The 26347-nt window shown below is 45.2% G+C and overlaps 1 protein-coding gene and 1 pseudogene across 4 annotated transcripts in view; one reads left to right on the forward strand and one right to left on the reverse strand.

The window, feature by feature from the left end:
* Asap1 (ArfGAP with SH3 domain, ankyrin repeat and PH domain 1) overlaps positions 1-26347 on the reverse strand; it is a 299332-nt gene that overhangs the window by 262879 nt on the left and 10106 nt on the right. The window lies entirely within an intron of this gene.
* On the forward strand, positions 355-1372 carry LOC138806341 (KATNB1-like protein 1 pseudogene; annotated as a pseudogene).

Here is a 26347-nt window from a genome sequence, read left to right on the forward strand (position 1 = left end):
ATTCAAGCCTCAGAACTGGCAGAAAAAAAAAGAAACAAAGAAAGCCAGGCACCCAGCAAAAGTACAATGAGTGTAGATAGAATTACTTGGTACCAATTTGATCCTCACAAAAGTCCTCCAAGAGGCCAAGCAAAGTGGCCCATGTCTGTAAACCCAGCCCCTCTGCAGGCAGAAACTGGGAGGCTAGGTACAGTGGTATGCATGTAATCCTAGTTACAAGACAGGCTAAGAGGATCATAGTCTCTTAGGCTGCTTTAAAAATAACCTAAAAGTACAGGCCCATTTGAATGACTGCGAGTCGGGCCTGGCTGTCCGGGGCTGAGGGCTGTCCTGGGCGGCCAAGCGCTTTGCAGCACTTTGCAGCACCATGAAGCACCGGTGTTTAAGAGATTATGGTATCTGAAACCCACAATGTTAAAAAACAAAATTTTTGTAATAATACTGAGGAGCTTTCCCTTGATCTAATAAGAACATGAAGAAGGTTAAGAAATCTCTGAAAGAGTTGGCTGCTTACATAAACAGAACAGTGGGACACACTGTGAAAAGCCCAGATAAACTATATAAGGTGATCTAGCACTGACAGAAAGTCTATCATCCCTTCCCAAATCCTTGTTACAAAAAGGACAGGGAGAAGTGGAGGCTGTGACATGGCAGATAAAGAAAATGAACTGGCTTGTGCAGGCCATGTGCCTGAAGAGTTACGCCGTGATAGTCCAATGTACTTGGTTAACCCCAGTGCAGCTGGTTCTTCACAAACAGAAAACCTATCATCAAAATTTAGTAGGTTTTTTTCCCCCTGAGGTTTCTCAGGATCATGAAACAATGGCTCAAGTTTTATTCAGCAGGAATTTGAGGTTGAATAACATTCTGGAGAAAGAGAAGTATAAGTGAACTTGTAGCTTATTTGGTGAAGATAGAAGATCTTGGAGGTGTGGTAGATTGCCTCCCTGTGCTCACCAATAGTTTGCAGGAAGAAAAGCAGTATGTTCTCACTGCTGTGTAGACTTGTTGCGTATAGTGAAGTCATTACTTAAGAGCAAATTGGAAGAGTATGCAATAGTTGGTCTAAACTGGCTTCAAGCAGTAATAAAAAGGTGGTGGTCAGAACTGTCATCCAAAACAGAAGTTATAAATGATGGAAATAGTAAGATTTTAAAGCAACAATTAAATGGATTATGGGAACGGGAAAACCATCTTACTTATGCTCCAGGATATACTGGCAATATAAGCTAAGGATGTAGATATTTATTACAGTTGCATTGAGACATTTCATTTACTAAGGAGCATCTGGTTATTCTGAACGTCGTTGGACTATATGATTTCCCCCAAATAGGTCTCTTCTGAGAACTGTGAACTGTGGGGAAAAAATCAAAATCATTTTTCTTTCAAAAGCCACATAATAAAACAACTAATGAAACTCATAGCAATCTACTTCACATTGAAATGGAAAAACATCCAAAAGGAGCAGCTCCAACCTCAATGAGGTAGAAGTGCACTGAAAAGATTGTTCACCTGCTGCTTTGGGATGCTTTGTTATTTGGTCACATTGTTTAAGAACTATTGTTCTTACTGCAATCCTGCAAAGGAAGATCATTTATACTACATGAGGAAATAAGAGAGGACTTATTCCTAGAACTACAAAGACCAATCATTAATTTTTGTGTTTTATAAGAAACACTGTAATGGATGCAGCTATTTTCTTATGTTGAAAAGACTTTGAAAGTTTGAAACACCATAGTAAGTAATATTAAAAAAATTTTGTGCACACTGATACTGATAAAAAAATGCCTTAATTATTAATAAGCCAATGTGATAGGATACCAATATCTGCTTTTTTAAATTAAAACAAATCATGCTTCTGGCATGATGAAAATCATGGAATTAAATCAGGGGTTTACATTTTTGTAGTGTTGTTTTGTGAAACATATTCCATATCATTTTCAAACTTAAGAGTATATGTTTAGTATTTCTGACTTTTTTCCAGAATTTTACTATCAAGTATGTATTTATCTCAATATAAAGAAAAAGGTGAATATGTATATCTATGAATGTTTAACTGGAAATGTCTGGAGCTAACTTATATCTGATTTTTTTTACATAGATTTCTAATATTTTCATTTCTGTGCCCTTTAAACTGCTTCTATTTGAGTAAATTCACTAAATATTTCTTTTCTTTTTTTTTTTTTGGGTCCGGTCGTGGGGCCTGAACTCTGGGCCTGGGCACTGTCCCTCAGCTCTTCAGCTCAAGGCTAGCGCTCTACCGCTTGAGCCACAGTGCTACTTCCGACTTTTTTTCTTCTTGCTTATGTGATGCTGGGGAATTGAACCCAGGGCCTCATGCATGCAAGGCAAGCACTCTATCACTGAGCCACCTTCCCAGCCCTCACTAAATATTTCTAAAAAAAAAATAATAACCTAAAAATAAAAGGGCTGAATGCTGAATGTGCAGCATAAAAGTATGCAAGGCCCTGAGTTCAAATCCCATTATAGTAAAAAAAAAATTGGTGTGTGTGTGTGTGTGCGCACATGAATGAATGAACAAGAGAGGGAGCGAGGAGGAAAGAAGGAGAAAGGGAAGGAGAGATGGAGAGAAAGAGAGGGGGGATGTGGGAGAGAGCAAAGGAAACAGGAAGAGAGGGAGGCAGAGTAAAGAGAGAGAGAAAGAGGCATAGAGGTAAGATAGATAATAATGAATCAGCTTTATAGAGCATAAAATCAAGCTCAGACATAGGAATTAATGTGTCCAAGACAGTGCATGGCGGAAGTGAGCCTCGGACCCAAGCTGTTTGATGCAAGGACTGTAAGCCAGGCTCCCTCTACATAAGATGCCACGGGTGCTATCACATGACTTCCTCATCCCCCGCCTACCTCCAGGCTTGGCCATTCCTCTGATAGGTGGTGAGAGCTGCTGAGTGGAGTGGCAAGACCACTGAGCTTTAAGCCAAAGAACCAGGGTGCTGGTCTCCCCCTGCTCCGCAGCAGAACTGTCCCTTCCCGGGTGAGCCTCTCATGTCCCTGTTTATGAAATGAGGCCATGAATCTCAGCCTTACCTGCACCCCTGTACTGCCATGAGCCTCCTGGGAGACGGAGTGTGAAAGGCTGTGTGGGGTGGGTCACCAGGGTGAGTTCACACCTCGCTGCCTCAACTCAACCCAGAGGCACCACATCAGCCTCTTCTCCCAGGCCCGCGTTTGGCCCACAGAGCTCATGCATACACGTGGGTTGAGTCCCATGTATGCTTTCAGACTCTTTTTTTTTTTCAAACACAGATGATTTCTTTCCAGTTATGACATTAATCTCGAGGTACCTGAAAAACTATTATGACATTAAAAAATAAAGAATATTATCTCAGCATTTGAAAATAAATACTGAGTTCTAAAGCCATTTCCTTTCTGTGACTGGTTTATGCAAGGGTATGATAAAGGATACAGTTCAATTAACATGACATTCTAAGAACCACAGAATACTAGTAAGGGAAAAAAATCATCCATTTGTATTCACTCATTCATTCAACATTGTTTTTGTAGTGCCAGGAATCAAACCCTGGGCCTCGTACATGCCAGGAAAATGCTCTGCCACTGAACTACAGCCCCAGCAAAAATTTAAATCTGACTCCAATTCTTTTAATTTAGGCCTTTTAGCCATGGTCTCACTATACAGCACTCATTTGCTTCAAACTCTTGCTCCTTTTGCCTTTCCCTCTCAAGTGCTGGGATTACAGGTGTGCTGATCTTCATTCAACCAAGTATTCTATTGTACTTCTCATGGGCTTGGACCTTTCTTGCTGACTGAAGACAAAGCCAAGAAAACAAGAAAGTTGTTGATCTCAAAGAATTAACCTTTATTTATTATTTTATAAAAAAATAAACATAAAGAATTACTAAATGCTGGGCACTGGATGATAATGAAGATGACGCATCCCTTGCTAGATCTTGTATCTTGACTTACTTTCAGATAACAAGTTGGCCTCCAGAACAAAAGGAAAGAATCCAGATGTGGTGACCCAGGTGACCTAATTGACCTTATACATTTCAGTTCTCTCATCTTCAAAGTTGGGAGAATCACAATAGCTCAGTCCCTGTGAAAATCAATGAGATAATGTGCTCAAGGCATGGGGATAGAACTGCACAGCCCCTGATAACTAACGAGTAGTGTTGATGTGAGATTACCTCATTTCATCCTCATAACCAGGCTATATGAGGGGAAAGTCAGAAGTAAAACATGGCTACCGCTAGGGCCTTCAGAAGACTGTGGAGAATGTGGTGGATTGCTCCCATCTAGAGAAAGGAAGCTGGGGCACTGATTCATCAACTTGCTACCTTCAGCAGCTCTGCAGAACCAGAATGGCCTCAGGCATGGATACGGGAGGGATGTTTCTTATGAGCAGAAACTTGCAGTTGCTCAAAGATATGGGCAAAGAAGCAACACCATCTATAAACAGGTGCTTGATTAAAGACTGGGTGAACATGTCCTTTCCACCACCTCTCATCCCAGTGATGAAAGATTGGAAACAACTACATACTAAGGTGAACTAGAATCCAACACCATTAACTATCCATATGTGAACTTCCCATGTGTCTGCCTTTCCCCTCAAAGTCTGTCCCATAACATGCCAGCATCTGACTCCGGACAGCCACTCCAGATGCCACCCAGGCAACACAAATCATATGGCACATAAACCCTTCTTCACTTCCAACCCTCAAACCTTCATTGAGTTTTAGTCATTAGGGGTCTCATGGAGATTGAGGTTCACTGCTTTCGTGGGTATGTTCTGACCCTTTCAGTCATCTGCAGCTGGCTACCTCACTGAATATATTTTCCTCCCATAAAATCATGTCAAGCACTTTTCCTACTTACCAATGCAATCATTTCCTGTTCTGTTGGAGCTGTACTTAGGAAAGCAGGGGCTTAAAAAATAGACAAAATATATTTTATACTTCTATTTCAGCAAATAAATTTGAAGTCTAGTTTGTCTAATCCCAGTTGAAATTCTATCCCTTCCAGGATGCTTTATCCAATTTTTCCAGCCCAATAATCTAACCTTTCCTGAATTTTCAGGGAACTAATAACAAAAGCCCCTTTTTGAGCACTATAAGGGTTAATTTTATGTGTCAACTTGACTTGACTACTGGATGCCAGGATAGCCAGTAAGTTGTTTCTGAGTGTGTCTGCTGAAGGTATATCTGAAAGGCTGAATAAAGATTGCCCTCTCCAGTGTGAGGGGGTACAATCCATCTGTTCAAGGCCCCAAACAGAACAAAAGAGCAGAGGAAGGGTCAATTTGTTCTGCTTAAACTGGGCCACACAGCTTCTCCTGCCCTTGACTACTCAAGCTCCTTGTTCTAGGGCCTTCAGACATAGACCACAATGGAGACCATACATTTCTCAGATTCTCTGGCCGTTGGACCTGAACTGAACTACATCACTGGCTTTCCTCGTTCTCCAGGCTGCAGAAGGCAGATCATAGGAGCTGTGAGCCTCCATAATCAATTTCAGTTATTAAAAGAATAAAAACTGAGAGCATGGCTCAAGAAGAATGCTTGTCTTGCTAGCAAGGATGAAGATCTCCTATGAAGGTCTAGCTAGCAAGGACCTGAGGTCCATCTCCTATAATAAATCTTCTTTGGAAATGGAGGTATGACCCAAATGTGAGAACACCAGCCTTGAGCCAAAAAGCTAAGGGAGAACGGGAGGCCCTTAGTTTTAGTCCCAATTCCAGCACAAGATAAATATTCATAGCTGGGCATGGTGGCTCTAGCTACTTGGGAGGCAGAGATCTAGAAGATCAAGGTTCAAGGTGAGGCAGAAAGTTCATGAGATTCTCATCTCAGCCCATAGCTATACGCAGTGGTGTGCATGTCATCTGAGATTAGAGAAGTACAAATGGCAGGACAGAAGTCCAGAATAGCACAAGCAATACAAAAAGGGCTAGCAGAGTGGCTGGAGTGGTATAGACCTGCACAGAGACACAGGCAGGAAGAAGTGTGGTGATACTACCTAGGTGGAATATGATATCATAGAACATGACTCGCAAGTATTTCTAAGTGCTAACCACATGCTATTTTCTGTTAGCTCAAGCATACCATAATGAGCATCATGCTCTAGGGAAATATATCTGCTCAACCATTAATATATTGGAAATTAAATTCAACCAAATGTCAAGAACATAACATGATTAGTAAAATAGAGATACTCTCTGTTTAAGGTTCTGGTGCCAAAAGAACCCATATAATACAGGCTATTATTGGTTTAAAAACAACAACAAACCTTGGCATTCTGAAAACAGTTGCATCTTGCAAACAGTGGGCATCTTTAAAAAAGTGAATGCTAGAGAAAAGTCTCAGGAAGTTGAGGAGAGAAAGCAAGTGATCTCAAGAGTTGCATGCCAGGAGGCAGGCTCATTTCACCTACCAGATACTCAGTCTGCTCCTCGCAAGACCAGCAAGAGCAGGGTCCATTCAGTGGGTGCCCCAAAAAGTACACATTTCCTTCACGGTGTCCTGAGAAGAACTGCACTTATGTCAAGTGATACCTGTGGTATCATGCTGCTATTTTAGCAGCATGATCAAGATTCCTTCCTCTCATGTGTGGGCACAATGGGGACAGAGCCATCTGTATAGCTGGTCCCCTGCATTCACAGAGCAGAAGAAGGAAGCAGCAGGCAGCCTGGTGTTTGGGAGGGGAGGCTTTCCAAGCACTCACAGAGGGACAGTGGAGACTAACACTGACTCTCTCACCCAACTACTGTGTCTCGGTGAGCCTTGTCTTCCTCTGGGAAATAGGGTTGCAGAAGACACAGATGATGTCCACACATTCAGCCTCAAAGCTCACAGGTCATTAAAGGTGGGTACATCCTGCTGCAAGCAACAGCAGCCAGTCTCTGCCACCACGGATCAGGCTAGAAGTGCCCTTCTCCCAAAGCCATCTAGCAGATCAGGATGGGTGGGAATGAAGGAACAAACTCCAGCCTTTGTTCCTGGATTGTAACAACACTGAGTGGCCCCTAGAAGAATGAAGCCCAGATGGATGAAAAGCCCTTTTGTGGCAACCCTGTTTTCTGTCACGCTTCCTCATGCCCTCACCTACATTTCCTTGGATCACCTCCCAGATAATCCACGTGTGCTCATGCATTTCCTCAGGCTGGCTTTAGGGAGAACCTACCGTAAGATAAAGATGATGGCACTTTTGATGCAATGTGACTGGGAGGAAGAGGAGGCCATGTAAGTGTGAGAAGACCAGCACAGGGCATGTGCATAACTGAGACAGATAAGGAGGACCCGACCTTCCCTAAGGGTATTTGTCTGGGGGTGTTAGTACTTGTCAGACATATTCTGACATAGAATGTTAATTTCATTTTAGAGCTTTGCTGCTAGCACACCTTCTTCATTTTTAAAGACTGAAGCTGTATGGTGCAGAAATTTATTTGCTAGCTCCATACCTAGCTTTCAGGCCCTTCCTTAGCCCTGTTACAGTGGTAGATGGTCCTAATAGATGCTCAGAGAGACAGATCTAGCCACCAGAATCCAGGGGAGACTTTCAACCAGTCATGAACAGCCCAGAGAGACTTCACACAACCATCCTGGCTGCCACTCCACCCCAGTTTTGCCTAAGAAGGCTCTGATTCAGTCACAGCCACTTCAGATAATCATTCTTCAAGGCCTCCCAGAGACTTTGCTTTGGCCATGACCACTTCAGATATCCCCACCTACAGCTATTCCAGCTGACCCCACCCAAACTCAAAGCACTCCCCAATCTGGCTGCAGAGGAGCACCTCCTCGCCCAGAACAACCTCACTGGCTGTGTAAACAGTGTTCCTCTCTCATTCTCCTGGTAGTAGTCTGCCTGGTGCTACAGTCCCGGTTCCAACAAAAGCCTCATTCCAGTTATGTCATTGTCCGCTTGTAGTCTTTATCACAGGGAGAATGTGGTGAGAGCTGGGAACATAAAGAGCAGAAAACTCTCCAAGGGCTGCAATTCAATAGCAACAGGTGGAAGAGTTCCAGAGAATGGCTGGGAGAAAAGACTATGAAGAGTGAAAACCTCAGAAGACAAAGAGCTGTGAAAAGCCAAGGCTGTGGAAGGTAAAGGGCTGTGAGGAGCTGAGGTTGTAGAAGAGGTGCAAGTTCTAGACACCAGAAGAGCTCCAGCAAGCAACTGAGGGGTGCTAGCTCTGGCCCCAAGGAGCTGAGTGTTCCCAATACTCCAGTCTCAGGACTGACACACCAGCTATTGGAGACTAGGCCGCCAGCACTTAAAGCACAGAGCAGGAACTCCGAGAGCTGAGTCTCAATAGCTTCAGCTTGGAGACAGGACATTTGGTCACATTATGATTTCCATCTGAAGAGAGGGAAGGAACCTTCAACTGATGAGTGACATGATAAAACAACTACCACTAAGGTGGCAAACCCAAATGAGAAAGGACACACCCGCAGTCGTTCTCACTCAGCAGCTTGTCAATAAGGCCTGTGGCACAGCCATGTTTCCTGTGGCCGGTCGCCCGTTGGCACTCACTGTGCCCTGCCCAGGTGACAGTCAAGAGAGGATGTAACCGAGGCCCACGGCTCACCTTGCAGGAGCAGCACCTCAGTGTCTCAGCCTCCATTTAGTCCCAAGACAAGAGGATCGGAATGGAAAAGGTGTACTTGGTAGGATTTACTCCTTCTGCAGGAAGCCTCATCACTGTTTACTCCCTAGCACCACGCAAGCCTGGGTGGTGTCAGCTACTCCGCCACTTGCAAATCACTTGGGGAGGAGACAGCCGCCTTAACAGACTGAGTGGCAACTGAAACAAAAATGACAAAAAGCCGGTAGATGCTGCATGGTTACTCTGTGCATCACATACTACACAAACAACAATGTTCTCATCTTGTGATGACCTAGGAAACAGAAACTATTATTATTACACTTCATGGAGAAGGAAATGGGCTAATAATACAGGGTAAACACCTTCCTGAGTTCTTATGGCTAATAAACAATACCTAGGTCTAAGTCTCATGTTGTCTTTATTTCCCATCAAGCTTTCACACCAGAGGCAGCCCAAGGAGACTCAGTCACATGTGTACCATCACTCCCAGCATAATTTTTTTTTTAAATCCTTAAGAGGCTAATCATATTAGCTTCACTCAAACTCACCCTCATTCCAATCAGTGCCAACCAACCAGCAACCCAGCTCAACTACAGTCTTTGTAATCCCCTTATTTCCTCTACTCTACATTTTGGCATGTCTGGAACTTAATGTGTGTTCCTCTCAGTGCAATTCAAGTTGTGCGTTCTCTCCCAACACTGTAAGGATATATCAATAATTCATCTTGTAATCAAAAGAAGCTCAGAATCAAAAGAAATCAAGTCTGTCTAAGCAACATTCAAATCTCATTTGGTGAAAACCCAGCAGGGTCCTTACAAGACTGTCAATTTGAGAAGCAAGGAGCCTAAATCTTCTCCTTCAGATCACCCCCAAAGAATCCTTCAGAATATACCTGCCCCTGAGTGAGGTTTCACCCACACAGCCTCCTGTCTGTGGCTCACAAATCCCAGAGCTGCACTTCTCATAGAGAAAATACAGCAGGTCTTTCACTTGTCAGTCTACAGATAAGAGCGGCTAATGAGTATCTGCTATACTGTAAAAATGTGAACTAGTTATCTTCTAGTTTGCCAGGTTCATTCATGCATTCATTCACCCATGCCTACAGCAGCATGACAGATGTTTCTAACACACCAAGCCAAGGTGGGCACTTTCCCCTGGTACAAGGCAGACTGGTGAATTAAAAGTACCTGCAAAGACCTGCTCCAAGCAGGGAAATAATGCAGAGAATTGGCTAGAGATAGAGTGGTTTCACAGGAGAGGCAGCCCCTAGCTTTGAGGGTGAACAGGAGAATCCTGGGAAGGAAATCTGAGTGCACACCACAGGAAAAGAAAGACTTCACTGGGCGGATGCTTGCTGTGTCATCTGCCACATCCACAGGCACAGTGACACCTGCAGAACTACAAGAGGATCAGTATGCCATTACAAACCACTAAGTTTGTGCTTCTACCTACAGTCTTGTTACCACCTATGCAAACATGCAGATTTGCATTAAGAGGGCTCTAGATCTGAAAGTTCAGTGAAACCAAAGGAAACAGAATGAAGCGGGCAGAGGGAGAGGGGAGCCTGAGGATCCACTTTCCTGGCTCTTCCTTCGCCAGCCTTGGGCAATCCACCTCACCTCTCTAACCTCAGGTTTTATGCCTGGAAAACAGGAATAACATGGAAGCTTCAGATCCCCTATGATTTCTCTACTTAGTGACTCACAGATAACTGTAGATTCTCTTGGCATTCCTTTGGTCCACTCGTCTCAAAATGCAAACTTGGCATCCCTGGGAAAGCACAGTGCATAATCTATTTAACAATGAAGCTTTCTTTTTCTTGTAGGATAATGCATCCAATGTTGTATTTATGAGGGTGAGAATATTGCTTCGTTCACTTCCAAAGCTCTTTAGAATGCCCACTGCCTAGCGGATGCTCAATAAACACATGCTGACAGAATGCATTATCTGAACCAGAAAACAAGGGAAATAGCAGACTATTTCTGCATGAAGAAGAGAGGAACCTTCTATACTACAGGAAAATGTTCAAGGGACATCAAATTGGCCTTCCCACTTTGCCTCCACCAGCCAGACAAGAATACAAGACTACCGGCAGAAGTCTTATAACTAGGAAACCAACATTGCAGGGCATTCTAAGCTTCAAACCCCTTTCCACTAGGCAGGAATCAGTCAATTTTTTAAAATATTTATTTACATATATTTATTATAAATACTTATAAATATATGTATATATTCTTTTTTGTACAGTTTTTTTTTTTGGTCGGTCATGGGCTGAACTCTGGGCCTGGGTGCTGTCCCTCAGCTCTTCAGCACTTGAGCCACAGTGCCACTTCCAGTTTTTTTCTGCTTATGTGGTACTGAGGAATTGAACCCAGGGCCTCATGCATGCGAGGCAAGCACTCTACCACTGAGCCAACTTCCCAGCCCCTTTTTGTACATGTTTTATTGTAAAAATGCTGCACAGAGGGGATACAGGTACATGAGCAAGGTAATGAGTACATTTCCTATTGAGCATTGTTGCCTCCTCCTTTGTTTTTCCCCTACCATCCCTTCCCTCCCACCTCCACAATCCCCCCACCCCCAGAAGTTGTAAAGTTCATTTTCAACATAGTGTTTTGTACATCTCAGTGATACAATTTCTATGGAACCCTTTTTAAAAATAAATCAAAATGAAGTTCTTCTAGAGTCTAGACTCTTTCCTTTTAATGAGGTTTTAAATGTCTTCCATTTCAACAGCCGTTTGTCTCCACGTGCAGCAAGCAGCAATACCTGGGTAGGACGCTGGGCTGGAAGGCATTGACTCACTGTAGTTTTAGGACCAATCCCTGTATCACTCAGTGTCATCTCCCCTGGAGGACGAGCTGCTGGTTTCAGTACTCAAGCAGGCACAACAGAATTATAAGCAAAGAAAGCCACGCCATATTGTACCCTTCCTTCCACTCCAAAAGGGATAAGAAGACCCTGCAGCCAGGCATTGGTGGCTCACGCCTGTAATCCTAGCTACTGAGGAAGCTGAGATCTGAGGATGGAGGTTCAAAGCCAGAATGGGTAGAAAAAGTCCATGAGACTCTTACCTACAATTAACCACCAGAAAACCGGAAGTGGTGTTGTGGCTCAAGTGGTAGAGCTGAAGGATAGCACCCAGGCCCAGAGTTCAAGCCCTATGACCAACCAAAACAGAGAGACAGAGAGAGAGAGGGGGGGGAGAGAGAGAGAGAGAGAGAGAGAGAGAGAGAGAGAGAGAGAGAGAGAGAGAGAAAGACCCTGCAGCAGCTAGCACCATGCCTGGCCCTGAAAATGTTCAGTACATACATACATACATACATACATGCCTAAGTCAACACATTTACACCAAGCCTTTCCAAGAACATTTCATCTCCCATTAGAGTCCAGTTCCCCAACTGCCAACTGGTTAACACCATGTTATCCGCACCACAGACTGCCAACACAGCTCTTGCTGGCACCTATCTCCAGAATGGGTCTTCCTGGCAGCCACCATCTTCTGGAGCCCGAAGCAAACACAAAGTGGTCTTAGAAATCACCCAAGTCTTTCACCTTCCCCAGCCTCTTCCTGCTGAATGACAAAGGAAGTTTGTGGAGCTAGCTAGGCCTAGGTGGATGCGTTAGCGCCCCAAATGGGCAGGAGATTCGGCCTTGGCTCTTTCTTTGGCTATCACTGAGTGAAAGGTTCAGGCATTCCCTGAGGCCCCATGTGCCACAGTGGTGAAATGAGAACCATAATGTCCACATCCCACAAGCACTGGGGGGTTTCCTGGGAGCAGAAAGGGCATCTGAGACTTCCACTCTGGCATCATGGCCCTCAACTGCTACTTCATGGCCTTTCAGAAAAAGTGTGGCAGAAGGCAGCAGGATCATTCCCTGTGGCCTGTGGAGAGAAGGCTGAGGGATTTCCAGAGCAGCTTCCAGGGGCCCTGACGAAGGTCTTGCTGCTCTGGGTGAGACACTCCAGTGTCTGCCTGCTTCCTCCTTGGGAGCATTTTTCTCTCTCTCTGCATCGAGATTTGCTGCAGAAAGGAGTCAGCCTGGGGGCTCAGGTTTTCACAAGCCTTCTAGAATTCCTAAGCACAGGCAGGGAGAGGTGAGGAGGAGAGGCTGTTTATGGGCTGGCAAAACTGACCAGTAGGGCAGCATGGAACTTCCAGCATGAATAGATTCAGGGCAAAAAAAGGATGCTGTGGGAGGGGCTCTTACTATCCGTGGGCTATGCACCCTGGAAGAGTCAGAAGAGGGGCTTTCCCTGAGGGTCCCTGGCCCTCGGGCTGATGTCCCGACATAGTACAGCCCCTGTGTGTGTGGGGGGGGGGGGGGACAGGCAGAAAGCTGGCAAGTCCAGGAAAAACCTCAGGATGGGCAGGCTCTGAACTATCCAGAAATCTTCCTCGTGGCTAGGCTGGGGCACTCAGGCAGCTGGCTGGGTACTGCTTATGTTCCCATGGCATGGGGCAGACTGAAGGTGGAGAAAGAATGTGCCAGAAGGACACCAGGGTAGGGGAGGTTAGGTAAGGGGAAGTGAAAGAAGAGAGGGAGAGGGAAGGGAGAGGAGAATGGAGAAAGGAAGGGAGGGAAAGTATAAACTGGGTAATTTTTATTGGGGAAAAAAATGTGCAATCAATTTTAACCTTAAAGGTGAGAACAGACTGAGGTTGGGTTTTGTCTGTACCGTTCTGTTTTGAGGCAGGGTCTCACTACTTTCCCCAGATTGCTCTGTGACTCCTGGGCTCAAGTGACCCCTTAGCTTTAGCTATCTAAACAGCTGGGATGAATTGTGCACCACATCCAGCTCCCACTGCATTTCCACAAGGCCTCTTCTTATCTGTAAGTGCTTTCTTGAGCTAAAATTCACACCCCATACAATTCCTCCATGTGTGGATTCTATGGTAAAATCTCCCATGCTTTTTTAAACGCGATTCACAGAACTGTGGAACTATCGCAACCACCAACATCTTTATTCTATAACTTTTTTTTCCAACAGCCTCATCACCTCAGGAAGATACCCCATACCACTGCCATCCATTGTACTCTCTACCCACCTCTGGCAAAACAACAAGATAACTTTCTGTCTCCACAGATTTACCTGTTCTAGACATTTATTTTTGTATGTCAGGAAAACTGTACAATCATTGGCAAGCTAGGTTTGGGTTTTTTTTCTTCAGATCTCTCTTTTATAGTAAAAACTATAAAAAGATCCCTTTTCTTGAACTTCTAGTTGAACTCAGCCTCTTGTGGCTCTAGGAGAATGGAATGAGACTCATGAGGTTCAGTGTGATAAAAGGGGCTTCTGTTCACCGCCCCCCCCCACACACACACCAGCAAGATGGCCACAGCCTGGGGAAAAACAGAGACTACAGCTGAAAGCCTGAGGGAAAATGTCACCAGATGCACAGATGCAGGTGAAGGTTTGTGGAGTTTCCCCCTAAGAGTAGGGACTCTTCATTTACCTAATTCTTGACTTTGGGATCACAGAATAAGAATTTCTGGGCAAGTCACAATGGCAAGAAAGCTTGACAGAGCTTTACTGAGTAAGTAAGCAAGCAGGCAAGCAGAAAAGTAGACAAAAGGCAGAGAAACAGATGAGCAGAAAAGCAAGGGCACACTATAACAAAGTGGGGGTGCTCTCAAAGGAAGAAAGAGAGAGACACACACACTGCTTGCTCCTTTAAGGTAAAGGCAGGGGGTCTGACCTTAAAGTTTTGCAAAGGTAGATGTTTTATTTCTATTCTAATCATTCCTGGTGTTAGACCTTCTCAGTTTCTGGATACTTGGGGCATTTCTTCTAGGTAAGAATGCATCCTGCCATCAAACAGAACCTTATCCTTGAGATAAGGAAGGCATCCTGTTGTCTACATTTTGGGTAGAGGTTGGGTAGGAGGTTTGGGGTGAGCATTTCTCTCAGGAAGGCATACATCCTGCCAAGCAAATGTTAATGCTTGGGGTGAGAAATGCATCTCTCAGGAAGGAATGCATCCTGTTGCTTTTCTTTGAAATATAGATGGCAAGTCTATGTTTTTAAATACCATGTTTCTTGAGTTGCCTTCACCAGGCCTCATTGTCCTCAATTTATCCTGACTCATTTTCCACTTAATCTTAAGGAAAGTAGATGGATGAATATCTCTTGTATTTGCCTTGAGCTTAAGGTTTTTGAATTCCTGGCAGCCATTTTATCATGCCTCATTTTCCCTAGTCTACTCTGCCTCAAGGACAGAGACTAGAGATGGGACCAGAGGCCTGGGCCAATGTCAGGTGCTGTGGTGAGGGCACACACGTGCCAGTAGGTCTGGATCCTGCATGGTTGTCACATCGTGTGTCACTGAGGGGAAGAAAATGCCTGGCCTGTGCACCCACACATCGTGCGCATGTGTACACGCACACGCACACATGCACACACGCACGCGCGCACACACACACACACACACACACACACACCAGGAGTCCCCAGAGAACCCTCCGCTCAGCATCCCTCCTTATTACTGATGTCACATGGGATCTCTCTTCTCAAAGCACATGATTCTGCAGGCCCAAATATGAGCTTGACTGGCTCCAGCCATCCAGGCCATGGGCCAGTAATTAGTATAAAAGGAACATGTCATATGCACTGGGGCACTGGGACATGAAGTAGGAGATTTCTGCAAAAATCCTTTCTCAGTGGTATGGAAGGGTTTGAAACGATGTTTCTCTTCCTCTAGAATTTAAAACAAAGGTATAGCACTCCCAATGTTGTTGCTAGGTTTACCCTCAGCCTCTGAGAGAGGCCTGCACACCAGGAGAGACCCAAAGAATGACTAGAAAATGAAGCATGCTCCCCACACAAAATTGAAGCCTAGCACCCTCCCCCCCCCCCATCATTCCTATGGCACTCATCATGCATTCTGCACCCTCCTCTGCGGCCCAGCTGACCTCGGAGACAAGTGGAAATGCTCCCTGTCCCGCTCTGCAAGGGGGTTTCAGCAAGAGACAGGAAGAAGGGGAGAGAGGCGGAGGGTTCAGTCTCATGCCCTAGAGACTCTCTTTGGAAACACTGAGAACCAGCTGCCATCATTCCTAACCTCAGCTCTGGCCAGAGCTACAAAGCCTTCATTGGTCTCTAAATTCTGAGAGCCATTTCCTCCCTGAATCTCAAAACTGGACATACCCAAGTCTCCAGGGGGTATTGTTCCAGATTTTGAATTACCCCCGAGCTTCCCCATAGCAGTCCACCTCTTCCTGAAGATCCCTTTGTATGGCCAGGAAGCACACAGGAAGGTGCTCAAGGGCATGAGTCATGAGGAAAATGAAAAGCTCACTGGCAGGGAAACATTGATTCATACCCACCAGGTTTGCCGTAATCCAGAAAATGGGAAGAAACAAGTGTTGGCAAGGACATGGAGAAACTGGAACCCTCTTTCACTGCCGCTCAGAATGAAAAATGGCATAGTGCTTTGGGAACCTTTGGCAGTTCCTCCAAAAGTTAAATACAGAGTTACAAGATGACCCATCCATTCCATCCCCAGGTATATATGCTAGAGAATTGAAAGTATACATTCAAATAAATACCCATAAATGAATATTCAGAGCAGCATTCTCCATGATAACCAGCAAGTAGAAAGAGCCCAAATGTCTATCAACTGAGGAATGCATAAGCCATGTGGTCCATCCACATGGTAGACTTACAGGCTATAAAAAGGAATAAGTACTAATCCGCCATACAATGGTTAGACCTCAAAATACTGTGTTAAGACAGTATGCTACATGAAAGTCAAACATAAGATCCTATATATGGTCGGATTCCACTGATAGGAAATATCCAGAATAGAGAAATGCAGAGACAGAGAGCAGACTAGTAGTCTCCATGGGTTGGGAGAGGAAGTCGTGACTGACTGTTTACTGGGGACAGGGTTCCCTTTGGGATGAGGATGAAAAATGTCTTGGGACTAGAAAGAGTTAACAGTCATACAACACTGTGACTACGCTTAATGTCTCTGAATTCTTTTCCAAAGTATCAATTTTACCTGGATATTTTTTTTTTTTTTTGTCAGTTGTGGGGCCTGGGCACTGTCCATGGGCACTTTTGCTCAAGGCTAGTTAGTGCTCTACCACTCTGAGCCACAGCACTACTTCCAGCTTTTGAGTGGTGAATTGGAGATAAGAGCCTCATGGGGACTTTCCTGCCAGGGCTGGCTTGGAATAATCTCAGCCTCCTGAGTAAGGAGGATTACAAGCATGAACCACAGTGCCCAGCTACCTGGAGTTTTTTGAAATCCCCTTACCCAATTCTCCTTGAATTGTCTTAATTCAAGTATGCTATGTGTTTCCAACAAAGATGACTGGTGTCTCTCCTGACCTCTGGACCTGTGAGTCAATGTGTTTCCTGTTTCTTTTAGGCAAGTCTTAGAGAAGCTATAAGCTACCTAATTGATATTGCTCCCAAAAGCTTCCCTGCTGGGTAACCTCAGACAAGTTTCTCAGCTTCTCTGAGTCTTCATTTCCTCACCTGTAAACCAGGGCGCATAATACCAATGACTTCACCAATGTCATTAGGTTAGTTTTGGATGAGTGTGACTGCTACTTAGGAGAATGTATGAATTATAATTACAACATGAGGCGGGGCTCGGTAAGTGACTCCATTCATTTTTTCCAATACAAATTATGACTCAGTGGCAGTCATAAGATCTACCTAGTAGAACTTTTGTCAGAGTCACGTGATACAATGTGCAGTGTAGCAGCTCCATATAGGTAGCTCTGTCTGTCACCAGCTCCCTGGAGCCCAGCAGCACGACCTCTAGAAAATTACACCTCTGACAATCAGTTTGCTCCTCTATGAAGCAGGGAAATAATTACAGGTGAGAATCGAAGACAGAGCCCTCTGCACAGTTCCTGGTACAAAGTCTCTGTGTCCAGCATTGTGAACATGTCATTACCGCAGAACAGAAGTACAGGGCCCAGAAACTGGAGCATCAGAGTTCAAATGTGCTTTATCCTTGGCCTCCCTCCTCCTCTCTCACCAGCAACAGCACTTAGAGAATATTCTGCATACCCTGAGTGCTTAATAAGTAAGAGTCAGAGTGTCTCAGGTTGGGAGGGACTTCAGATTTCTCTAGAATACAGGGTGACAGACTATGGCCTAGATCACAAGTATTACTTAATAGGAATTTTGCTTCTCCAAACCCAATATGTACCCATTAGTTAACCAAACCATATATAACAGGATTCTGAGGCCCACTCACCACCGGGGGTAGAGATGGCTGTTCATCAATACTGGCTCCTCTCTTCTGGGCATGCTGCCAAACTACACTTCCCAGACTCCCTTGCAGCTGGATCTGTCAGAATTGTAGCCAGGGAGGAGAGTAGAAATGTTGTAAGCCAAAAAAGGCCCAGGATGGTAAGCCAAAAAAGGCCCAGGATTGTAAGAAGTGGGTATGACTCCTCCAGCTCTTTCCCCAAAAAGTGAAAGACGGGGTTTGAGTATGACCACCACAGGAAAGCCATCCAGTGTTAGAAAAACCCATGTTGGACTTTTATATGGGTAACAAAAGACATCCCTGGTATTTGAGCTACTGAACATCGTGGTTAATGTCACTAGATCACTACTCCTAGTCTCTGTAGTTGAAAATGTCTATTGAACTGAATTATATAAGGTTTCATGGACTTATCCAAAGCACAGTCTATCAATGAACACCAAGTGTGTGCCAGAGACTGTGGATTTCAAACACAAATTCCAATAGCATGTGCTCCTTGGAAGACATAGGCACATGCGAACCAAGCTAGGCGAAATCATCGGAGGCCTTGAGAAAAGCCTTATGATAAGGCAGCATCCTGCACATGCAAGACAGAAATGAAGTATGGCATCTCAGGAGAGGGGTTTCCTAAGTAAACCAATGTGACAGGTATTGGGGGCAGAGAAACAACTGTAGCTGGGTGTGGCCTGATACAGGGAGAGAGCATCAAGGGCGGGGTCTGGAGCCCTGGCTTCAAGGGGCAGGAAGGGGAGAACAGGGAAAGGTGAAGCTGGGAAGAAATGCTGAGCTACACCATCACTGGCACCTGTGATAGGGAGTATGTAACTGCGTGACATGGGAAAATCTGATATGGCCTAAACCAGAACCTTCTAGACAAGGCCTGGCTTTCTAGGTCCCTGACAGAATGGTAATTTGAGGTTTTATCATGTAGTGCTTCCTAGCTCCTGATTTCTGGCCTCGGCTTCTCTCTCACATAGGCTATTTTCCTGTCCCCTTGTTTATCCGGGTTTCTCTGCTACTCTCCCTAAATCCTCTGTCCACACTGCCTCCAATTGTCTGTAGACACACAGACATTTCCTGGGAATCTGTCCTCCTTCCTTTCCTGTGTCCAGAAAGTTCTTTCCCACGGGTCAGTCTCCTGGAAGTCTCCATACCACCAGAAGTAGGCCTAGTGGCTGGCCATTGACATGGAAAATTCTATAAGGGGGCTTAACACTGGAATAGAACAGGAGGTTTAGAGGCACATATCCTTGGTTCAAATCCCAGTTGCTATCTCTGATTCTGAGACCTTAGATATCAGTCCCGACTGATAGCTCAGTGATAGCTTAGCTTCATAATAAGGAATAATACACATGGAGACCTGGCGTCCCTCCCCTACTTTACAGATGAGGAAATCTGAGGACCTTACAAGTTAAGCAGGTAGCTTGAACTTGCACCTGGTGACAAAGTCAGGTCTAGAACCAGAGTCTGTGCAAAAATAGTTGCAGGTAATAGAAACAAACTGCCTCAAATCTAACTGCGTTAGATAAAACGTTGCAACAATCAGTAAAGTCCATATTTACACTAATTTCTAAGTAAACACATATTAAATCAAAAGTGCAAATTAAAAACCATTTCTTGTTGCAGGTAATAGAAACAAACTGCCTCAAATGGCTTTAGATAAAACGTTGCAACAATCAGTAAAGTCCATATTTACACTAATTTCTAAGTAAACACATATTAAATCAAAAGTGCAAATTAAAAACCATTTTTAGCCCCCCAGCTATGCCAAAATAAATGTAATTGACAATGCCTCAGGTTGGCATGTATTTGAATAAATATGCACCTTAAAAAACCTGATTGGTAGCTGGGCACCAGTGGCTCACCCCTGAAATCCTAGTTAGAAGGAGGCTGAGATCTGAGGATCACAGTTCAAAGCCAGCCCAGGCAGGAAAGTCCGTGAGACACTTATCTCCAATAAACCACCAGAAAACCAAAGTGGCTCAAGTGGTAAGAGTGCTTGTCTTGAGCTGAAGAGCTTAGGGACAGCACCCAGGCCTACAGTTCAAGCCCCACGACCAACACAAAAAAACAACCAAACAAACAAAAAACAACCTGATCTGAAGCAGGCTGTGTTTCCCACCTTCTGTGGGAGGTGGCTTGTGTGTGTGTGTGTGTGTGTGTGTGTGTGTGTGTGTGTGTGTGTGTGTGTGTGTGTGTGTGCATGTAACTGCAAAAATTAGAAACAATCCACCAAAAAGAATGCCTAAATAAAAAAAAAAAAAGAATGCCTAAATAAAGTGCCTATGTCCATGAGAAATGACTATGTAAAACTAGTCACATGGAAAAAGAGTCCCAATACAATAGGGAGGAGGGAAGAATGGAATAAAAAAGAAGAAATGGAAAGAAAAAAGAAAAGGAAAGGAAAGGAAGAGGGGAAGGGGAGGAGGAGGGGGAGGAAAGGAAAAGGAGAGGGTAGGGGAACAGAAAGGAAGGGAAGGGAGGGGACTGGAGGGAAGAAAGGGGACAGAGGGGAGGAAAGGGGAGGTGGGAGCTGAGCTGTGAAGTGGGGAGTCCCACAATGGTCTCCCATGAACTGCGGCCAGCCACTCTGTTCTACACAGCCAAACCTTACTGACTAGTTCCTTGAGACCTGGAATCCATCTGGATCTCTTAAACCAAGCTGATTCATGAATTCCTGGCCTATGAGGCTGGCAGCCAAGTGTCCCTCTCCTGTCACTGTAGTGACATGGCCCTGTGCCAGGTGGACCAGCCAGGAGAGCACTCCACCTTCACTCCACAAGGGCCCTTCAGCACAGCCACCAGACCTCTTCTCTGTATTTGCTCTCCCCTTTAAAAGGTCCAGAGACCCCCTAGTAGCTCAGAGGCTTTAACAATTCAGTCTTCCCAGTGACAAGCTGTGAGCAGCTCTACACTGGCTGGGACGATGCCCTTCTCAGCAGGTGATAAAAGGGACCAGGTGGAGTCATTCACTCACTCCAGCACTTCCGGAGGACTCAGCAGGTACTGAGATAGCACAGTACAAACCACAGTAGACAGTGCACAAAACAATGTTAGCCCAGAGCTCCAGGCAGGGCAGAGGGAAGAGGCAGCCAGTGACACGTCAACATGACAAACATCTAGATAAGATAAAAAGTCTACTAGAGGGTCAGGAAATGGCAGGCTGGTCATCTACACAGCATTAAGAATGGCTGCCTTAAATGTCAGGCACTGGCTAAGTAGAAGGGTAAGTAGAAGAAAAGAAGACTCAGTCCTGCCTTCTAGTAGTTCACCATCCAGCAGACTCATGCTTGGAATCTCAGGTCCAGCCCATCCTCCAGCTCGGTGAGGGTTTAGATGAGAAGGAGAGGGGGGAAAAATCCCTGAAGATTCAGAGCAGCCTCCTTCTCAGGCTTCTCACTGCCAGCTTTCTCGGCCCACCCTTTTCACCCACCACAGCTACCTACCTCGTCCTTCATTGCTGTACACTCTAGCTGAACAGACTGTCTACGGTTGGCTCCAAAGTGTCCTTTCCTCATCTACTCAAAGCTCCCCATCTCTGAGAACACTGGGGATCCCCTGACACACTTCCACAGCAGATCAAAAGCCACATCACCCCTTCAGCAGCCCTTCTCCCTATCCATTTCACCCTCCAGATCAGGAGTTTTGACCTTTAACCTCCTGTTCCTTGTAACCAAGGAATTCCCCAAGTGTCACCAGAGAGGCATGTCTGGAAGACAGAAGTAGGTCTACCTCTGCCAGTGCTGGCTGAATGAAAGCTACATGCTAGCTACAGCCCAATATAAGGAACATCCTCTAGGCCAGGGTTTGGGTCAGTGCCAAATTGTCATCGCCATTGTCATCACTGTCATTATCATTGTCCTATTAGTTCCCATCACACAGAACCCAAAGTTAGCAGGCTGAAAACACTTTTTTTTTTTACCCTCACAGTTCTAGAGGCCAGAATTTTAAAAATTGAGATGTGACCTTGTTCTCGCTGATGCTTGAGGGAAGAATCTTCCTTTGTCTTCACCTAGTTGCTGGGTGTTGCCAGCTATCCAAGTGTGGTATACCAGGCACAGCCATTTTCTGTTTGTGTGTGTGTGTGTGTGTGTGTGTGTGTGTGTGTGTGTGTGTGTGTGTGTGTGTCTTTATCATTCTCTTTTCCTCCTTTTTTTGTCTTGTCTAGGTCCAAATTCCCACCCAATTGATCTGATTTTAACTTGTTGCCCACAGAGAAAGTTTCTAGGTAAGTCACGATCTGAAGATGTGGACTTCAAAATCATTTTGGAAAAGACATGGGTCAACCTTAACAATCACCAACACTATCACCAGCACAGCCAACATGGTGCCCATGGACTGGGCATTGTTCCCACTCCAAACAGCATTTGGCAGATAACAAAAACTGAGGCTTGGAACAGCCTTGCATTTGTCAGGGTCAGCAAATAGCCAATAGAAGGCCAAGTTATGACTCACAGAGGCATCCAGGATTCAAATTCTTTCCCATCTACACATGGAAAAAGCTTGGTTTCTGATGATCATTGTGTACACAGCTTCAGGGCCCTGGATTATGAACTCTAAACACCTGACAGCTAGACACTCTTACTTCACTCAAACTGGAAGTTTAAAGTTTCATTGTGGAATTCAGATTATCCCAATCAACTATCACCTTGTTCGATGAGCACACCCCACATATTCAAATTATATCCAGTAAGACATGTGTGTGTGTGTGTGTGTGTTGGTACTCAGGGTGGGGTATTGGCCCTGGGCTTTTCTCATCAAAGCTAGTGCTTTGAACTGAGCTGCCTCTGACCCAGACTGCCTCTGCACTGTGATCCATAGATCCCAGTCTCCTGAGTAACTAGGATTGCAGGTATAAGCTACCAGAGCCTAGCTCCATAAGATTCTTTCAGAACTGAGTGTGGTAGTACACATTTGTAAACACAGCTACTCAGATGGCCGAGATAGGAAAATTGTAAATTGAAAGTCAGCCCATCAAAGTACGATTCTGTCTCAAAAACAAAATGCATACAAACAAAAAGGATAGGGCATGGCCCAAGAGGTAAAGTATCTGCTTAGCACTCACAAGGCTGTGAGATCAACTTCAGTACTGCTCAAAAAAAAAAATCTTCTTATGTATGCATTATCCTGCCCATGTAATTGTAGCCCCTCTGTACAGTATGTTCTCAAATAAAATAAAATAATATTAAAAAAAAATCTTCTTAAAAATGATTTATTTTTTGGTCAGTTGTGGGGCTGGAACTCATAACCTGGTGCTTGTCCCTTATGTCTTTTGCTCAAGGCTAATGTTCTACCACTTTGAGCCACAGCTCTACTTCTAGCTTTTTTCTTTTTTGTTGGGGGGGGGGGGGCGGGGAAGGGAGGGAGGGTTGTGGTTTATTGGAGGTAAAAGCCTCATGGACTTTCCTGCCTGGGCTGGCTTTGAATCATGCTTCTCAGATCTCAGCCTCCTGATTGGTTAGGATTATAGGTGTGAGCCTCCAGTACCCAGTTATAAAAAATGAATTTTTGAAGAGCAAGTCGTGTTCTCTGTGATAGCTGCATCCAGGGCCTACAAGGCCCCTCTCTGATTCAGGATGATATAGTCCAGGATGCAGGCAACCTGTCCTAGTAGGTGTCTCCCCACTGGCTCAGAAGTGATAAGGTGGTCATGAGAAGAGCACTGGGCTTGGAGGCAGGAAGCCTGGGCACAAGTCTTATCTTCTGTTTCCTCCTCCACATGAATCCCTCAAGCCTAACTCCTTCTTATCCTCAGAGACCATTTCAAAAGAGCTTTTCAAATTTAGTATAACATGGATTGCCAAACTCTAAGCTAAAGAGGAATCAAGGAATAATTCATGTATCAAAGACAAATTAAGCATCTGGTCTACCACAGGGTATGCACTTTGCTAAGCGGATGTCAAAGACTCACAGAGATGACTAAGACCATAGGGGAGAAAGGCACCATGTTTCTGTGTGTGTGTGAGAGAGAGAGAGAAACAGAGAGACAGAGACAGAGACAGAGACAGACAGACAGACACAGAGACAGAGAGAGAGAGAAAATACAAAAAAGTCCAGTGTAGGGCAGGGATTACAGAAGGGGCAGGGCTGGAGATGCTGGAATTCATTGTTCTACATTGCTTGGTCTGGGAGAAAGGCCACAGACACACATTTAGAAAGTCTTCTCTCTTCTCCAGGCTCAGTCCTAGAGAAGCAAGTACACCAGAAAAGCCATGTCACAGCTCCTTCAGGACCCTTAGGCAGGACCCAAAGAGCTGAAATGTTGGGAGAAGAAGACAGAAGAGTGGACATGGACTTGTTACAACCTTACTCACTGCAACTTCCACTGGGGCCAGAGAAGAGCACCTTCGGGGGTGGCAGGACCAGGAGACCAAAAGCTTGTGAGACATGGGCATGACAGACTCACCAACAAACCCAAAGGCTGTGCTGTGGCCGTCCTTGCTCCTCACGCTTCCATCCAATCAATCCCTATGCAGCCAAATTTGCCACCCATACATCTTCCCTCCCAGCTCCCAACAAGGCACTCTGACTGGTCTTCCTGCTTCCTGTCCTAGTCCTCACCCTCCTGATCCACTCAGCACCCAGGGCCATCTTTCCAAAGAGCAAAGGCCACATCACTCCCACTTCAATCCATCAGAGGCTGCTCAGTAGCCTCATGATAAAACTCAAGCTTCCAGATGTGGTTCTGGCCTTCTGCCTTCAAGGCCAGTCTACTCACACCAAGTCCCTCACAGTTCCCAGCATGCACCATGCTATTGCTACTACCACATCCTCATTGGCACAGCTCTCCATACCTCATCATCTCCCCTTCCCTTCTTCCTCATTAAACTCCGTATACGTGTATGACAACAGGGCATTCACACACAGGCCATAGAATAGCAGGGATCATGCCAGTGGGTAATATAACAGCTACACAAAGGAGGCATTTGATAGGAGAGAATGGAGGTGGAAGGCTAGGTCAACACATGCCACGAGTACTCAAAGAAGGAACTAACTGCCACCAGAAAAGATTCCGCAGAGAAAGTACACCTGAGGTTTGCTTTAAGGGTTAAGTTGGATTTGGGGAAGGTGGGCATAGGGAAAGGACAATTCAAAGGTAAGGTATAGCAACAGTGAATCTCAAACAGGGTGGTGAGCTGCTTAGTGGAGAGGTTGTAAGAGACCCAGAATCATCTAGATGCCTTATGTCAATGACCATTCCATTGAGTATTCGTTAAGGTGTTTTCTTGGCTACATGTAACAGAAAGACCAACTCAGAAAACAGCTGTTTATTCTTGACACTCTCAGCATGCTTTCCCTAAGCTAGGAAGCTTCCTTATAGTGCCATGAGAACTGCCACAGTTTTCAGGTTTCACATGCCCATCTGTTCTACAGCAGAAGAGTAGACTTTTTGGAGGTAGGGGCTCCTGGGGCTTGAACTGAGGGTCTGTGCACTGTCCCCGAGCTTTTGTGTTCAAGGCTAGCACTCTACCACTTGAGCCACAGCTCTTCCAACTTTTGGGGGCTGGTTAGCCTCAAACTGCAATCCTCAGATCTGTGTCCTGAGTAACTAGGATTACGGACATGAGCCACCATGCCCAGCTTAGACTCTTTTTAAGATAGAGAAAAATGTTTCCCCATTCTCAAACCCCTCTTCAAATTTCATTAGCCAAAGCTATGCCGTGTGCCCATGAATGAACCAATCACTGCCAAGGGAGGAGGACCCAGTGATTTACCCCAGGACCCGCTTCATCTCCCTTACAGTCTGTGGAAAGGGGATTTCTTTAGATCAAAGCTTTGTCAACCAGAAAGAAGAGGAAAGGGTGTTGGGTAAACAACCACCATGTCTTCTGCTACACCTTGTCTCTCACTCGCCTCCTCAACATCCCTCTTCACAGTGTCACCTTCTCATCACTACAGTAAGATACCTAACCCAAGCTCCTTAGGAAGAACAAGAGGTTTATTTAGCTCACAGTTTTGGAGGCCCAAGGGTCTGGTGCTTGTATGGCAATGGCAGGAACACGTGCAAATGAACTCTGAAGTCAGAGGGCAGCAAGATGCAGGTGGGGCCAAGCTGGCTCCTTTGATAACCACTCTCTCAAAATTCAAGTGGCAGCATATTTACCTTCTAAGGGCATGCCTTCAATGACCTAAAATCCTCCCACCAGGCCCCGCCTCTTGAAGGTTTCAGCCCTACTCTGAGGCCCAAACTTCCAATACACAATCCTCCAGACGCAATCAAAGCAAATGCAAACCATAGCAGAATGCACTCTGCAAATAGCCCACACCTCCATCCTCCTGCCATCTATTTTGGGTCTGAGGAAGTAGCTGTCCTAGGAGAGGAAATTTGCTAAAGACTATTACAGGAAGGGCTATAAACGAAGCTGCTGCTTGCTTTTCTACATCACTTCTGTGAGGGTAGGGGACAGGAAATAGCAAGGACAGGTGAATTCCAAAGAGAAACCCTGAATGCCAGTATATTTCAACTAAGAGTTCTACCTTTCTCCTTGAGCCAATGTTGAAACCTTAGCCCTCCCCCGAGATAAATCA

Source organism: Dipodomys merriami, unplaced genomic scaffold, assembly GCF_024711535.1.
Source record: "Dipodomys merriami isolate MVZ:Mamm:240054 unplaced genomic scaffold, mDipMer1.0.p SCAF_4, whole genome shotgun sequence".
In the NCBI taxonomy this organism is placed as follows: Eukaryota; Metazoa; Chordata; class Mammalia; order Rodentia; family Heteromyidae; genus Dipodomys; species Dipodomys merriami.